Source organism: Panulirus ornatus, chromosome 18 (genome assembly GCF_036320965.1).
Source record: "Panulirus ornatus isolate Po-2019 chromosome 18, ASM3632096v1, whole genome shotgun sequence".
Classification (NCBI taxonomy): Eukaryota; Metazoa; Arthropoda; class Malacostraca; order Decapoda; family Palinuridae; genus Panulirus; species Panulirus ornatus.
This window is the reverse complement of record NC_092241.1, coordinates 23,887,932-23,903,503: the sequence shown is the minus strand read 5'-3', so window position 1 is coordinate 23,903,503 and position 15,572 is coordinate 23,887,932.

The window sequence follows — 15,572 nt, the reverse complement described above, 5'->3', positions numbered from 1 at the left end:
GGACACATAACCATCAGGACACATAAACAGCAGGTCACATAACTAGCAGGACACATAACCAACAGGACACATCCGTCAGGACACAACCAACAGGACACATAACCAGTAGGACACATAACCAACAGGACACATAACCATCAGAACATACAGCCATCAGGACACATAACCAGCATGTCACATAAACAGAACACATACCCAGCAGAGCACATAACCAGCAGGACACATAATCATCCGGACATGTAACCATCAGGACACATAACCATCTTAACCTTATCCAGCAGGACACATAACCAGCAGGACACATAATCATCAGGAAACATAACCAGCAGGGCGTATAACCATCAGGACACATAACCAACAGGACATATAAGCATCAGGCCACATAACCAGCAGGACCCATAACCAACAGAACACATTGCCAGCAAGACACATAACCATCATGTCACATAACCAGCAGAACACTTACCCAGCAGACCACACAACCAGGACACATAACCAGCAGGACATATATCCATCATGACACATACCTAATAAGACACATAACCATCACGACACATGACCAGCAGGTCTCACAACTAGCAGGACACATGACCAGCAGGACACATAACCATCATGACACATAACCAAAAGGACATATAACCATCAGGACACATAACCAACAGGACACATAATCATCAGGTCACATATCCAGGACCTATAACCAACAGACACACAACCAACAGGACACATATTCATCAGTTCACATAACCAGCAGGACCTATAACCAACAGAACACATAACCATTAGGTAACATAACCAGCAGGACATATAACCATCAGGACACATAGCCAACAGAACATATAAGCATCTGTTCACATAACCAGCATACCCATAACCAACAGAACACATTGCCAGCAGGACACATAACCATTATGTCACATAACCAGCAGAACACATACCCAGCAGAGCATATAACCAGGTAACATAACGATTAGGACACATAAAGAGCAGGACACATAACCATCAGGACACGAAGCCATTAGGACACATAGCCAGCAGGACACATCAACAACAGGACACATAAGCAGCAGGACACATAACCAGCAGGACACATCCGTCAGGACACATAACCAGCAGGACACATAACCAACAGGACACATAACCGTCAGAACAACCAGCAGGACCCATAACCAACAGAACACACAGCCATCAGGACACATAACCAATATGTCACATAACCAGCAGAACACATACCCAGCAGAGCACATAACCAGCAGGACGCATAACCATCCGGACATATAACCATCAGGACACATAACCAACAAGATACATAACCATCATAACCATACCCAGCAGGACACATAACCAGCAGGACCCATAACCAGCAGGACATATCCGTCAGGACACATAACCAGCAGGTCACATAACCAGTAGGACAAATAACCAACAGGACACAACCATCAGAACAACCAGCAGGACCCATAACCAACATAACACAGCCATCAGGACACATAACCAGCATGTCACATAACCAGCAGAACACATACCCAGCAGAGCACATAACCAGTATGACACATAACCATCCGGACATATAACCATCAGGACACATAACCAACAAGACCCATAACCATCATAACCCTAACAAGAAGGACACATAACCAGCAGGACCCATAACCAGCAGGACACATATCCATCAGGACACATAACCATCAGGACACATAGCCATTAGGACACAACCAGCAGGACACATATACAACAGGACACATAAGCAGCAGAACACATAACCATCAGGACACATAAACACCAGGTCACATAACTAGCAAGACACATAACCAGCAGGACACATCCGTCAGGACACATGACCATCAGAACAAACAGCAGGACCCATAACCAACAGAACACATAACCATCAGGACACATTACCAGCATGCCACATAACCAGCAGAACACATACCCAGCAGAGCACATAACCAGCAGGACACATAACCATCCGTACATATAACCATCAGGACACATAACCAACATGACACATAACCATCTTAATCATATCCAGCAGGACACAACCAGCAGGACACATAATCACCAGGAAACATAACCAGCAGGACATATAACCATCAGGACACATAACCAACAGGACATATAAGCATCAGGTCACATAGCCAGCAGGACCCATAACCAACAGAACACATTGCCAGCAGGACACATAACTATCATGTCAAATAACCAGCAGAACACATACCCAGCAGAGCACATAATCAGGTCACATAACCAGCAGGACATATAACCATCTGGACACATATCCAACAAGACACATAACCATCAGGACACATGACCAGCAGGTCTCACAACCAGCAGGACACATGACCAGCAGGACACATAACCATCATGACACATAACCAGTAGGACATACAACCATCAGGACACATAACCATCAGGACACATAATCATCAAGTCACATACCCAGGACCTATAACCAACAGACACATAACCAACAAGACACATATTCATCAGTTCACATAACCACCAGGACCTATAACCAACAGAACACATAACCATCAGGTAACATAACCAGCAGGACATACAACCATCAGGACACATAACCAACAGTACATATAAGCATCAGGTCACATAACCAGCAGGACCCATAACCAACAGAACACGTTGACAGCAATACACATAACCACCAGCATGTCACATAACCAGCAGAACACATACCCAACAGAGCACATAACCAGGACACATAACCAGCAGGACATATAACCATCAGGACACATAACCATCAAGACACATAACCTTCAAAGCCATAACCAGCAGGACACATAACCAGCAGGACACACAACCATCAGGACATATAACCAGCAGTTCACATAACCAGTAGGACGCATGGCAAGCAGAACACATAACCATCGGTGCACATAAGCAACAAGATACATAACTATCATAACTATAAGCAGCAGGACCCATAACCATCAGGGCACATAACCAGCAGAACACATCCATCAGGATACAAAATCATCAGGACACATATCCTTTAGAACACATAACTAGCAGGACACATAACCATCAGGACACATAACCTGCAGGACACATAACCAGCAGAACACATGACCAGCAGAACACATAACCAGTGAGACACATCCGTCAGGCCGCATAATCATCAGGACACATAACCAGCAGGACCCATAACCAACTGAACACATTGTTGGCTGGACACATAACCAGCATTTCACATAACCAGCAGAACACATACCCAGCAAGCACATAATCAGGACACATAACCAGCAGGACATATAACCATCAGGACACATAAACAGCAAGACACATAACCATCATAACCATAATTAGCAGGACACATAACCATCAGGACACATAACCAGCAGGTCACATAACCAACAGGACACATAACCAACAGAACACATAACCATTAGGACACATAACCAACGAGACACATAACCATCATGACCATAACCAGCAGGACACATAACCAATAGGACACATAACCAACAAGCCACATAACCAACGAGACACATAACCACCATAACCATAACCAGCAGGACACATAACCATCAGGACACCTAACCAGCAAGACACATAACCAGCAGAACATATAACCAGCTGGACACATAACCAGCGGGACACATCCGTCAGGACACATAATCATCAGGACATAACCAGCAAGACATATATCCGTCAGGACACATAACCTTCAGGACACATAACCAGCAGGTCCCATAACCAAAAGAACACATATCCAGCAGGACACATAACAAGCATGTCATATAACCAGGAGAACACATACCAAACAGAGCACATAACCAGAAGGACACATAACCAGCAGGACATATAACCATCAGGACACATAACCAATAAGACACATAACCATCACAACCATAACCAGCAGGACACATAACCATCAGGACACATAAGCAGCAGATCACATAACCAGCAGGACACAAGCATCAGGACACATAACCAATAAGACACATAACCATCATGACCACAACCAGCAGGACGCATAACCAGCAGGACCCATAACCAGCAGGACACATAACCATTAGGACACATAACCAGCAGGACACATAACCAGCGAGACACATCCGTCAGGACACATAATCATCACGACACATAACCAGCAGGACACATAACCATCAAGACACAGAACCAACAGGACAAATAATCATCAGGACACAAAACCAGCGGGACACATAAAAATCAAGACACATAACCAACAAGACACATAACCATTAGGACGCATAATCGTCAGGACACAACCAGCAGGACACATAACCAACAGGACACATAACCATCAAGACACATAACCAGCAGGACACATGACCAACAGGACACATAACCATTAGGACACATAATCATCAGGACACATAACCAGTAGGAAGCAAAAACTAGTAAAAGTTCACAACCAATGATGACCACATTTTCTTCCTCATGATTTGTCATGAGTTAGTGCGACCTACAGCACAGCTGCTGATGGCTGGGACCTCCACGGGTCGGTGCGGGTCTGTTACTCAGGTATGAGAGAATATCATACAGGCCACTGAGGACATGATCAATACCTCATGAGTAGTTCACATATATTGATTATACATTTTGTGATCCAATATGGCATCAAACATACATTATCCATGATGAACACGTCGAATACTTGGCTACCAAACACATCCAGGAAAACTGGGTCGACGACCATCCAGTAACGCACGCAACCACATACACTGCTCAGGTTCTACGACTTATATAACGGGCGTAGAAAGTAATGATATCTTACACACACACACACACACACACACACACACACTGCGTCAGGAGACTCACTAGAGAGTGGGTTTATTTTCAGATTTCGTGATAATTTGTGGTCAAGTGGTGGTAGTGTGCGGGTCCTTCCTCTGTGGCTGCCACTAGATCGTAGGTGAAGCTGGAGAGTCATACAGTGAGCGCGTATCTGTGGGTTATAAACAATGATCACGAGACGTAATGAGGTTGTGTGAGCACGTGAAGGCGACTCATTATGAGGAGCTTCATGTCTTGCGTTAGGTTCAAGACTTCGAATTTTAAGCTGAGTAAGTAAGGAAATATATCCAGAGCTTGTATATGGAGGGGGAATAAAGAAAGAAAAACAAACAGAGGAATAAACATTTAAGTGACACTAGCAGATGTCACAATGACGGTGATTTCAGACTGAAGACAAATGTTGAGATAATATCCTTAACTATGAAATCTTGGGTAAGTTTCATTCACGTGCATATTGTATTTATACATTAACATTTGAGACGAAAACAAATGAAAACAAATTAAGAATAAAGAGTAAGTAAGGCTGTCGAGTACTGACACACACACAGTGAAATATATGACGGTCGAGGACGAAGGTGTGCAGCTGTATGACATGACGAGTATACAGCTGATGGACAACCACTATTGTTGTGGGTGAAGCAGAGCAGTAACACAACAGGCTGGCAGCACAAACGTACACGAAATCAAACATTAAGTTCATACACGTGGTAGGTCCAAGGTGGACTCACACATCCAATAAAAAAGGAGGTAATGTCTGGTAGGGTTAAGCTGGGAAATAATGTCTGGTAAGGGTAAGCTGGGAGATAATGTCTGGTTGGGTTAAGCTGGGAGATAATGTCTGGTAAGGGTAAGCTGGGAGATAATGTCTGGTTGGGTTAAGCTGGGAGATAATGTCTGGTAAGGGTAAGCTGGGAGATAATGTCTGGTAGGGGTAAGCTGGGAGATAATGTCTGGTAGGGTTAAGCTGGGAAATAATGTCTGGTAAGGGTAAGCTGGGAGATAATGTCTGGTTGGGTTAAGCTGGGAGATAATGTCTGGTAAGGGTAAGCTGGGAGATAATGTCTGGTAGGGGTAAGCTGGGAGATAATGTCTGGTAAGGGTAAGCTGGGATATAATGTCTGGTAGGGTTAAGCTGGGAGATAATGTCTGGTAGGGTTAAGCTAGGATATAATGTCTGGTAGGGTTAAGCTGGGAGATAATGTCTGGTAGGGGTAAGCTGGGAGATAATGTCTGGTAGGGGTAAGCTGGGAGATAATGTCTGGTAGGGTTAAGCTGGGAGATAATGTCTGTTAGAGGTAAGCTGGTAAATAATGTCTGGTAAGGGTAAGCTGGGAGATAATGTCTGGTAGGGGTAAGCTGGGAGATAATGTCTGGTAAGGGTAAGCTGGGAGATAATGTCTGGTAGGGTTAAGCTGGGAGATAATGTCTGGTAGGGTTAAGCTGGGATATAATGTCTGGTAGGGGTAAGCTGGGAGATAATGTCTGGTAGGGGTAAGCTGGGAGATAATGTCTGGTAGGGGTAAGCTGGGAGATAATGTCTGGTAGGGTTAAGCTGGGAGATAATGTCTGTTAGAGGTAAGCTGGTAAATAATGTCTGATAAGGTTAAGCTGGGAGATAATGTCTGGTAGGAGTAAGCTGGGAGATAATGTCTGGTAGGGGTAAGCTGGGAGATAATGTCTGGTAGGGGTAAGCTGGGAGATAATGTCTGGTAGGGTTAAGCTGGGAGATAATGTCTGGTAAGGGTAAGCTGGGAGATAATGTCTGGTAAGGGTAAGCTGGGAGATAATGTCTGGTAGGGTTAAGCTGGGAGATAATGTCTGGTAGGGGTAAGCTGGGAGATAATGTCTGGTAGGGTTAAGCTGGGAGATAATGTCTGGTAGGGTTAAGCTGGGAGATAACGTCTGGTAGGGGTAAGCTGGGAGATAATGTCTGGTAGGGTTAAGCTGAGAGATAATGTCTGGTAGGGTTAAGCTGGGAGATAATGTCTGGCAAGGGTAAGCTGGGAGATAATGTCTGGTAGGGGTAAGCTGGGAGATAATGTCTGGCAAGGGTAAGCTGGGATATAATGTCTGGTAGGGTTAAGCTGGGAGATAATGTCTGGTAAGGTTAAGCTGGGAGATAATGTCTGGTAAGGGTAAGCTGGGAGATAATGTCTGGTAGGGTTAAGCTGGGAGATAATGTCTGTTAGAGGTAAGCTGGTAAATAATGTCTGATAAGGTTAAGCTGGGAGATAATGTCTGGTAGGAGTAAGCTGGGAGATAATGTCTGGTAGGGGTAAGCTGGGAGATAATGTCTGGTAGGGGTAAGCTGGGAGATAATGTCTGGTAGGGTTAAGCTGGGAGATAATGTCTGGTAGGGTAAGCTGGGAGATAATGTCTGGTAGGGGTAAGCTGGGAGATAATGTCTGGTAGGGGTAAGCTGGGAGATAATGTCTGGTAGGGTTAAGCTGGGAGATAATGTCTGGTAGGGTAAGCTGGGAGATAATGTCTGGTAGGGTAAGCTGGGAGATAATGTCTGGTAGGGTAAGCTGGGAGATAATGTCTGGTAGGGGTAAGCTGGGAGATAATGTCTGGTAGGGTTAAGCTGGGAGATAATGTCTGGTAGGGTTAAGCTGGGAGATAATGTCTGGTAGGGGTAAGCTGGGAGATAATGTCTGGTAGGGTTAAGCTGAGAGATAATGTCTGGTAGGGTTAAGCTGGGAGATAATGTCTGGAAGGGTAAGCTGGGAGATAATGTCTGGTAGGGGTAAGCTGGGAGATAATGTCTGGTAGGGGTAAGCTGGGAGATAATGTCTGGTAGGGGTAAGCTGGGAGATAATGTCTGGTAGGGGTAAGCTGGGAGATAATGTCTGGTAGGGGTAAGCTGGGAGATAATGTCTGGTAGGGGTAAGCTGGGAGATAATGTCTGGTAGGGGTAAGCTGGGAGATAATGTCTGGTAGGGTTAAGCTGGGAGATAATGTCTGGTAGGGGTAAGCTGGGAGATAATGTCTGGTAAGGGTAAGCTGGGAGATAATGTCTGGTAGGGTTAAGCTGGGAGATAATGTCTGGTAGGGGTAAGCTGGGAGATAATGTCTGGTAGGGTTAAGCTGGGAGATAATGTCTGGTAGGGTTAAGCTGGGAGATAATGTCTGGTAGGGGTAAGCTGGGAGATAATGTCTGGTAGGGGTAAGCTGGGAGATAATGTCTGGTAGGGTAAGCTGGGAGATAATGTCTGGTAGGGTTAAGCTGGGAGATAATGTCTGGTAGGGGTAAGCTGGGAGATAATGTCTGGTAGGGTTAAGCTGGGAGATAATGTCTGGTAGGGGTAAGCTGGGAGATAATGTCTGGTAGGGTTAAGCTGGGAGATAATGTCTGGTAGGGGTTAAGCTGGGAGATAATGTCTGGTAGGGGTAAGCTGGGAGATAATGTCTGGTAGGGTTAAGCTGGGAGATAATGTCTGGTAGGGTTAAGCTGGGAGATAATGTCTGGTAGGGTAAGCTGGGAGATAATGTCTGGTAGGGGTAAGCTGGGAGATAATGTCTGGTAGGGGTAAGCTGGGAGATAATGTCTGGTAGGGGTAAGCTGGGAGATAATGTCTGGTAGGGTTAAGCTGGGAGATAATGTCTGGTAGGGGTAAGCTGGGAGATAATGTCTGGTAGGGTTAAGCTGGGAGATAATGTCTGGTAGGGGTAAGCTGGGAGATAATGTCTGGTAGGGTTAAGCTGGGAGATAATGTCTGGTAGGGTTAAGCTGGGAGATAATGTCTGGTAGGGTTAAGCTGGGAGATAATGTCTGGTAGGGGTAAGCTGGGAGATAATGTCTGGTAGGGTTAAGCTGGGAGATAATGTCTGGTAGGGTTAAGCTGGGAGATAATGTCTGGTAGGGTAAGCTGGGAGATAATGTCTGGTAGGGTTAAGCTGGGAGATAATGTCTGGTAGGGGTAAGCTGGGAGATAATGTCTGGTAGGGTTAAGCTGGGAGATAATGTCTGGTAGGGTTAAGCTGGGAGATAATGTCTGGTAGGGGTAAGCTGGGAGATAATGTCTGGTAGGGTAAGCTGGGAGATAATGTCTGGTAGGAGTAAGCTGGGAGATAAGGTCTGGTAAGGGTAAGCTGGGAGATAATGTCTGGTAGGGTTAAGCTGGGAGATAATGTCTGGTAGGGTAAGCTGGGAGATAATGTCTGGTAGGGTTAAGCTGGGAGATAATGTCTGGTAGGGTTAAGCTGGGAGATAATGTCTGGTAGGGGTAAGCTGGGAGATAATGTCTGGTAGGGGTAAGCTGGGAGATAATGTCTGGTAGGGTTAAGCTGGGAGATAATGTCTGGTAGGGTAAGCTGAGGACGATAATGTCTGGTAGGGTTAAGAGGGAGATAACGTCTGGAAGGGTAAGCTGGGAGATAATGTCTGGTAGGGGTAAGCCTGGGAGATAATGTCTGGTAGGGGTTAAGCTGGGAGATAATGTCTGGTAGGTTCAGCAGGGAGAGACTAATGTCTGGTAGGGTTAGCTGAGATTAATGTCTGTAGGTTAAGCCTGGGAGATAATGTCTGGTAGGGTTAAAGCTGGGAGATAATGTCTGGTAGGGGTAAGCTTGGAGACAATTGTCTGGGTAGTGGTAAGCTGGGAAATAATGTCTGGTAGGGGTAAGCTGGGAGATAATGTCTGGTAAGGGTAAGCTCGGAGATGATGTCTGGTAGGGTTAAGCTGGGAGATAATGTCTGGTAGGGGTAAGCTTGGAGACAATGTCTGGTAAGGGTAAGCTGGGAGATAATGTCTGGTAGGGTTAAGCTGGGAGATAATGTCTGGTAGGGTTAAGCTGGGAGATAATGTCTGGTAGGGGTAAGCTGGGAGATAATGTCTGGTAAGGGTAAGCTGGGAGATAATGTCTGGTAGGGTTAAACTATGAGATAATGTCTGGTAGGGGTAAGCTGGGAGATAATGTCTGGTAAGGGTAAGCTGGGAGATAATGTCTGGTAAGGGTAAGCTGGGAGATATTGTCTGGTAGGGGTAAGGTGGGAGATAATGTCTGGTAGGGGTAAGCTGGGAGATAATGTCTGGTAAGGGTAAGCTTGGAGATAATGTCTGGTAGGGTTAAGCTGGGAGAGAAGGGACACGACATGTTCTCTCTTACTATAAGAAGAATGGATACTGAAGGCCCTTGGAAAAATAACATCAACAATATCCTAAATGGACGAGAGATCTACACAAAAGGTAAGAGTCCCACAGGAGTGAATAGGTAGCAATGGAATCCTTTAGAAGGTGGAAGGAACACTGAGGAAACCTGACTAAGCCATTATGTTCACAGAATAACAAGGGGAAGGAAGAAGTAACATTATACAGAAAGGGATCATTGTGAAGGCTGTTCATGAGTTGCAGTAATAAAGTGCAGCTGGAAATACAAATGTTTGAGAATCTTCAAACATGGAATACGAGTTGATGGAGAGGGTAGAGAGAACGTGGAATACGAGTTGATGGAGAGGGTAGAGAGAACGTGGAATACGAGTTGATGGAGAGGGTAGAGAGAACGTGGAATACGAGTTGATGGAGAGGGTAGAGAGATGGAGAGGATAGAGAGAACGTGAAGGACTAGCGATGAATTCAAGACGCCATCAAGCAATAAAGTCCCGTCAAGCAATGTGTGAACAATGACACGTGAGCTGGAGAGCAGATCTCTTAATTTTGGTTTAGACAAGAAAGAGAGAAACCTGGAAGGATGGATCTAGTTAGAGGAAGAAGAAAAGGAGCACGGATAGTCTGGAGGCACCAGACATGACGGATATGGGACAAGAGCAAAATCCTGGAGGAATGGAGACACGTTGGCGAGGGTGAGGCACGCGCGATGACGTCAACATTCAGGAAGAAAGAAACCAACGAGATGAAGCCAAGCGCACCTGGCATGACTAGAACTAGTCTTGGAAGGGAATTTGATCAATTTCATTTCAGTGAACTTGTAAATGACAAGGAATGGCAAATTAATGATAGTAGAAGTCTGCATAATGGTGATAACTGAATATATATAATTTTCCAAGGTGGACGGATAAACCAGAATGAAAACACTGACTGACTGAGTAATGTGGCTCAGGAATAATGGTAGACCTCGTTATCACTCTCCTGGTGACATCGCCTCTTGTGATGTCCAGCAGTCAGTGGGTCCTGAGGGTGCTGGCCTTCTCAACGTCAAAGGCCTGCGTGCCAGCTTCGTCCTTTGTGCCTCTGATTAATTGCTGCTTGACTGGCAGTGTAGGACAGGTGGTGAGACACACTATATAATTTGCAAGCACTGACAATACTAAACATCTGAAGTACTTTAGAAACTCAGGACCACAAGTACCAACCGCTGTGGTGTGCGACGAATTTGGCACCAGCTGCTCTGTAAGGTGACCGACAGATTAACAGTCAGCCGATAAACGTTCGGATAAACGGCTGGAATGTGTTAAACCGTTGGATACCGTTTGAACGGAGGAGCAACAGGTACCAATGAACCTCTGGGGAGAGCATGCATGCCATCAGGTAACAGCCGACCTGGCAGATGATTGGAACAACAACAAACATCAGGGAAGATGAGGCGACTGGGAGGGGGATGACAACACCTGATCAAAAGATCGAAGGATCAATGAAGAATTTTGGCGATCGGAAAAGTAACAGTCGATCTATGTCCCGTTGGATGAAGAACAGAGCGTGATCTGCTTGGGATGGTACATGAACAGGAACTCATCAGCAAACTGTTGATCTACTGAACACGTAACAAACCTCCAAACATTAGAGAACGAGCTTGGTGGCTGACAGCAGCTGATTTACTGAATGGGCGGGAGAGTGAGGGTCAGCGGGTGGCAGGCACGCCGTGTTCCACCAGCATGTAGACAGTGTGGCCAGCCGCTATTGATCCCACCTGCTGCTGGAGGTGAGTCTGTGCTCTGCCCGCACCACCTACCTAGGGTCAAGGCAAGTTGCTCTCGATGTCCCTGAAGCCACCACGCCTGCAAGGCGCAATGGAGACCCGAAAGCGATACAGTCGCTGACGTTTGGGAAGCTGACACTCCCGATGTCAGGTTTGGATTAATATTGCACGACGACTACATTGCCAGTCGCTACTACCTGAGTGACCAGTCATGATAGGACCAACACAGCCAGGGTGTAGTGGTTAGCGTTCTTCACCGTAACGCATTCACGCGCCGCCCAGGGTTGTGGCACTCCGTCCACAGTCAACCCAACTGTTCACCTATCCCTAGGGGTTGGTCGATAAAATGGGTACCTAGCTCAGGTTAAGGTATATATATATATATATATATATATATATATATATATATATATATATATATATATATATAAAATTATCTATTCATTATACATTCTGGCTGTCTTCCGCGTCAGCGAGGTAGCGTAAGGAAACAGACGAAAGAAAGGCCCAACCCACGTTCACATACGCACATATACATATCTTTACACTTCAACGTATACATGTATATACATACACAGACATATACTGTACATTTATACACATATACACAATTCATACTTGCTGCCTTTCTTCAGTCCCATAGCCACCTCGCTACACATGAAATGACAACCCCCAACACCCGCATGCGCGCGAGGTAGCGCCAGAAAAAGACAACAAAGGCTACATTCGTTCACACTCAGTCTCTAGCTGTCATGTATAATGCACTGAAACCAAGGCTCCCTTTCCACATCCAGAACCCCACAAAACTTTCCATGGTTTACCCCAGACGCTTCACATGCCCTGGTTCAATCCACTGACAGCACGTTGACCCCGGTATACCACATCGTTCCAATTCACTCTATTCCTTGCACGCCTTTCACCCTCCTGCATGTTCAGGCCCCGATCGCTCAAAATCTTTTTCACTCCATCTTTCCACCTCCAATTTGGTCTCCCACTTCTCCTCGTTCCCTCCACCTCTGACACATATATCCTCTTGGTCAATCTTTCCTCACTCATTCTCTCAATGTGACCAAACCATTTCAAAACACCCTCTTCTGCTCTCTCAACTAAACTCTTTCAACTCTCTCAACTAAACTCACATCTCTCTTACCCTTTCATTACTTACTCGATCAAACCACCTCACACCTCATACTATCCTCAAACATCTCATTTCCAACACATCCACCCTCCTCCGCCTAACTCTATCTATAGCCCACGCCTCGCAACCATATGACATTGTTGGAACCACTATTCCTTCAAACATACCCATTTTTGCTTTCCGAGATAATGTTCTCGACTTCCACACATTCTTCAACGCCCCCAGAACTTTCGCCCCCTCCCCCACCCTATGATTCACTTCCGCTTCCATGGTTCCATCCACTGCCAAATCCACTCCCAGATATCTAAAACACTTTACTTCCTCCAGTTTTTCTCCATTCAAACTTACCTCCCAATTGACTTGACCCTCAACCCTACTGTACCTAATAACCTTGCTCTTATTCACATTTACTCTCAACTTTCTTCTTTCACACGCTCTACCAAACTCAGTCACCATCTTCTGCAGTTTCTCACATGAATTAGCCACCAGCGCTGTATCATCAGCGAACAACAAGTGACTCACTTCCCAAGCTTTCTCATCCACAACAGACTGCACACTTACCCCGAACTCCAAAACTCTTGCATTCACCTCCCTAACAACCCCATCCATAAACAAATTAAACAACCATGGAGACATCATACACCCCTGCCGCAAACCTACATTCACTGAGAACCAATCACTTTCCTCTCTTCCTACACGTACACATGCCTTACATCCTCGATAAAAACTTTTTACTGCTTCTAACAACTTGCCTCCCACACCATATATTCTTAATATCTTCCACAGAGCATCTCTATCAACTCTATCATATGCCTTCTCCAGATCCATAAATGCTACATACAAATCCATTTGCTTTTCTAAGTATCTCTCACATACATTCTTCAAAGCAAACACCTGATCCACACATCCTCTACCACTTCTGAAACCACACTGCTCTTCCCCAATCTGATGCTCTGTACATGCCTTCACCCTCTCAATCAATACCCTCCCATATAATTTACCAGGAATACTCAACAAACTTATACCTCTGTAATTTGAGCACTCACTCTTATCCCCTTTGCCTTTGTACAATGGCACTATGCACGCATTCCGCCAATCCTCAGGCACCTCACCATGAATCATACATACATTAAATAACCTTACCAACCAGTCAACAATACAGCCACCCCCTTTTTTAATAAATTCCACTTCAATACCATCCACACCCGCTGCCTTGCCGGCTTTCATCTTCCGCAAAGCTTTTACTACCTCTTCTCTGTTTACAAAATCATTTACCTAACCCTCTCACTTTGCACACTACCTCCACCAAAACACCCTATATCTGCCACTCTATCATCAAACACATTCAACAAACATTCAAAATACTCACTCCATCTTCTCACATCACCACTACTTGTTATCACCTTCCCATTAGCCCTCTTCACTGAAGTTCCCATTTGTTCCCTTGTCTTACGCATTTTATTTACCTCCTTCCAAAACATCTTTTTATTCTCCCTAGAATTTAATGATACTCTCTCACCCCAACTCTTATTTGCCCTCTTTTTCACCTCTTGCACCTTTCTCTTGACCTCCTGCCTCCATGTAGCATTTATGGATCTGGAGAAGGCATATGATACAGTTGATAGAGATACTCTGTGGAAGGTATTGAGAGTCTCTGGTGTGGGAGACAACTTGCTAGAAGCAGTGAAAAGTTTTTATCGAGGATGTAAGGCCTGTGTACGTGTAGGAAGAGAGGAAAGTGATTGGTTTCAGTGAATGTCGGTTTGCGGCAGGGGTGCGTGATGTCTCCATGGTTGGTTAATTTGTTTATGGATGGGGTTGTTAGTGAGGTCAATGCAACAGTTTTGGAGTTAGGGGCAAGTATGCAGTCTGTTGTGGATTAGAGGGCTGGTGAAGTGAGTCAGTTGTTGTTCGCTGATGATACAGTGCTGGTGGGTGATTCGGGTGAGACACTGCAGAAGCTGGTGACTGACTTTGGTAAAGTGTGTGAAAGAAGAAAGCTGAGAGTAAATGTGAATAAGAGCAAGGTTATTAGGTACAGAAGGGTTGAGGGACAAGTCAACTGGGAGGTAAGTTTGAATGGAGACAAACTTGAGGAAGTAAAATATTTTAGATATCTGGGAGTTGATTTAGCAGCGGATGGAACCATGGAAGCGGAAATGAGTCACAGGGTGGGGGAGGGGGCGAAAGTGCTGGGAGCGTTGAAGAATGTGTGGAAGGCGAGAACATTAGCTCGGAAAGCAAAAATGGGTATGTTTGAAGGAATAGTGGTTCCAACAATGTTATATGGTTGCAAGGCGTGGGCTATAGATAGGGTAAGAAAGATGTGTGGTAATAAAAAGTGTGTGGTTGAGAGAGCAGAAGTGGGTGTATTGAAATGGTTTGGTCACATTGAGAGAATGAGTGAGGAAATATTGACAAAGAGGATATATATATCGGAGGTGGAGGGAACGAGAAGTGGGAGAACAGATTGGAGGTGGAAGGAAGGAGTGAAAAAGATTTTGAGCGATCGGGACCTGAACATGCAGGAGGGTGAAAGGCGTGCAAGGAATAGAGTGAATTGGAACAATATGGTATACTGGGGTCGACGTGCTGTCAGTGAATGGAGCCAGGGCATGTGAAGCGTCTGGGGTAAACCAGACAGCACGTCGACCCCGGTATACCACATCGTTCCACTTCACTCTATTTCATGTACACCTTTCACCCTCCTGTATGTTCAGGCCCCGATCACTCAAAATTTTTTTCAATCCATCCTTCCACCTCCAATTTGGTCTCT